The sequence below is a fragment of the Lygodium microphyllum genome, chromosome 27, assembly GCF_053477565.2.
Source record: "Lygodium microphyllum isolate KBCC chromosome 27, Lygodium_microphyllum_v1.1.10, whole genome shotgun sequence".
Classification (NCBI taxonomy): domain Eukaryota; kingdom Viridiplantae; phylum Streptophyta; class Polypodiopsida; order Schizaeales; family Lygodiaceae; genus Lygodium; species Lygodium microphyllum.
Window position 1 is genome coordinate 4,819,283 of NC_141161.1, and position 3,532 is coordinate 4,822,814.

The 3,532-nt window shown below is 36.5% G+C and overlaps 1 pseudogene; it reads right to left on the bottom strand.

Annotated features, from left to right (window-relative positions):
* Window positions 1-1,495: 1,495 nt before the first annotated feature.
* Window positions 1,496-3,111, bottom strand: LOC148012025 (glutamate receptor 3.1-like; annotated as a pseudogene).
* Between the last annotated feature and the right edge of the window lie 421 nt (window positions 3,112-3,532).

A 3,532-nucleotide genomic window follows, 5' to 3' on the forward strand; every position in this document is an offset into this window, starting at 1 on the left:
CACCCCATAGATTATATACACAAGAAATTGGTACTGATTGGCACAACTATGTTTTTTTAATAGAAGAATCGTAGCTTCGAGCAAGTAGATATGCAACAAAAACCGGTAAGATTTGCAATTTTCATCTCAAGTTTTATTTTTTCTATTGTATAATTTTTATTATCTTGATCATTATTATAATCATTTCACTTTAGGTTTCTTAGATATATTTACCTTTCATTATATTTTCTCTAAAATTTTAGGATACAAGTGATGAGGTGTATTATCCACAACTTATGGTGGAAGAACAATGCATCTTTTCTGAGAATAGTGCAACACATGTATGTACATCGTTCACTCATTTAAATATTCTAATATTTAGAGTTTTTAGTTTTTGATATTGACTTCAATTTTCTTGCTTGTACTAGTTGGAATCTCACAATGATGGTCCACCTCTTGTTTCAATTTCTGCTTCCGAAAAATGTCAAAAAAATAATGAAATGGTTAGTATATCTTGGTTTGTAGTCTTTTTTCATTTGATTGTCTCTAACACTTAACTTATGTTTCAGGACTATTTAAACTCAGATCATAGTTTTATGGAGCTACTACAAGGAAATCCATCTGTATGCGGTAGTGAACACTCTCTTCCAGAAGATATGATCCAAGATCTTGAGGAGGTTGAAGTAGCACGGAAAAGTCTTCGTGTACGTAAGGTATGCTTAGCTATCTCTTGATATTTTATTTTAATATATGCATTTAATAAATTATATCTAATTACAAACTTATTGTGATAAGTTGAGCGAGAAAATGCAGCAAAGCAAGCAACAACAAAAGGAGAGTAAGGGCAAAAATAAGAAATTATCTAAGGTACTTCTTTGCATTTTTTTTTACTAAATGTGGCATAATTTAATTTTGTTAACTTTATTTTCTTGTCTATACTATAGACTCTCGACCATGTTGAGCCATCAAAAAGTGTGGATCCTTCTAATATAGAATTGCCATCAAGAACTTCATCGGTAACTCAATGTTATTAAATATTAAGACAATAGAGTAGCTAATTAAATTATGATGTGGTAGCACTCTAATCTATGTTGTATTTCTAAAATGCAGGTTGTTAATGCATTTGAAGAGGAAGACCAAGAAACCATTCTCCTCAAATATTTAGACATCCAATCCATTGATGAGGTATATGCATCGTTAAAATCTACATATGGTGTTATTAAGAGAGATCCTACTTTTTTAGGAGGACGCAATGAGCAAACATTGCCAGCCATGAGAAAAGCTCTCGTAGATTGGTTACTCTATAGAGAGAAAATTCATGTTACAAAAAATCACAATAAACCTTTGAGTATTGATGATATATGTATCTTGAATTGACCTCTTTACTAATGAAGATAATATCTTTTTATTCTTTTTATTATTTTGATTTATATTTTTTACCATATTAGTAATTCTTAAAACTATCTACATGATTGCAACTAGTTTTTTATATATAAAAAATACTATATGGTTAGTTCTAACTAGTCTGTTTATATAGTAAAATTTCACTACATAGATAACTAGAGAATCTTGAAATTCCTATATAAGAATTTTTTACTATATCACTAACTTGTAAAGTGTTCCACTTTTACTACATGAGACTTTTTCTAGATACTTTGGTAAGTATCTAGAAAATTTCTCTTTTTTTTCTATATGGATAGGTGTCTAAAGTTCCTATATAGCAAGTTATAAAGGGAGTTCGGCAACTTACAAAGCCAAATCCACCAAAGTAGGCAATCTGATCGCCTGCTTTAGTTAAATCATTGCAGTGCTTCTGCAGTAAAATTTGCACGTAAGGGGTTTCATCCAGAACAGCCGCCACATTACTGTGACCTGATTGTAAAGCTTTCACATAGTCTTCTTGAGAAGCATATGTCTTTAATCTCCGGTGTGGGAAACCCAAGTGCCTTAGATAGTCTCCCACAAATGACCCGCTTTGATAACCAACAAGCTTAGTGTCACTCTTTAGCAGGGTTTAATAGCTTTGAATGGTAGGAAAGAGCTGCTGAGCAGAAAGCTGGGATGCCAAGCTTGCTGTGTAGCTAGAGTAGAAAATTAGTACTGCAGTAAACAGCCAAGCGACAGTAACGATGCGTCCTGTACGTGTTCTTACATACTCCTCTGCATCAAACATATCTCAGCATTAGTCTCTTGTGATCAGGTCCTGGTTGTAAGAGTAAAAGGCAAAATGGGTGAGACATTGAAGGCTTGAAACGAGTACTTACGCTGAGAAAAAAACACGCACAGTGATGTAAACCTGATCCAAAAATTTCTTTAGAAACAGTATGAGAAGGAGCATGCAAATCGTGTGAAATATGTTGTGCAGGTTGCTTCAATCCGAATACATATTTAATTTTACCCTAACAGATACAGTTCAAGATCTGTCTTTGTAAGTTGAATTGCTGAAAGTATACTGTGGCTTGATTCAGCTTATACTATTAAGAAGTTTAATGCCTGTGTACAGTAATTAATAGTCCGATTAAAAATCAGTTTGAAAATAAGGATTTATAACACACCAATAGGCATTGAGGAGCCGTTGCTTGTGGGAAACCGGGGAGTTTAGAGGAGAATGAACTGAACGCTGAGCTTCAATTCCTAGGCTGCCATTGAAAGGCGGTTCCATGGTGGTATTCTCATCGACGCCAGTGTGGTCATTGTTGTTGCTATTGTCCTCATTGGGATGAGAAGGCACCTCATGAGGGCTTCTCTCACAAATGCGGCGCGGTTGCATACTATCTGTTCTGCTGCAGCTCGTGTTTGATGTTGGTGAACCTCTCATGGTCCTAGAATCAACAGGTTCAGGGTTGGGACGAGATCTGTGCTTGCCATGCCTGGAATCCTTCATGAATTCTGGGTTCTTGTTTTCCAGGATGTAAAGCAGCATCCCAGTGGAAAGGAAGGCACATCCTATTACCAGCCAATATAGCTGCAATGAGAAGGGATGCAGGAAGTCCCACATGGTGGTGGGCTTCCCATGTGTGAGAGGTACCACCATCACAAGTGAGGACTGAATGTAAGGCAGAGTGAAGTCCACCTTGTCCATTCGATCTCTGTTGATCGTAAGGTCCGCCACAATGATGTCTGCATCCTGATGATTGGGATCAATTCGATAGCACAGCAAGATGTTAGAACGAAATCATCAGAGCAATATATTTAAACATTAAGACATTTAAACAGATGATCCAAACACCTTCAATTTTGAAAGTTACAGCCTATGACCAAGCCTGCTTTTTGAAGGGCATCATGCACATTTTTAGGTCCATAGCATGTATTTTACTTTCATTATTTTAATATGCCCGTCACCATTGAAGTGTATATATTTCACATGGGCATCATTTTGACGGGTAGAGTTAAAAAATACAAGTTGAATTTGATACAAGGTACTAATTAACTTGGGGTGCCCACTGCCCATTGCCCGGGGCCCAAAGTTTGAACTAGTGCCCACTGCCCACTGCCCACTGCCCAATTCCCAAACTACAGCCTACGGGGCAGAAGGCTCAAGCTAGAGGGACCT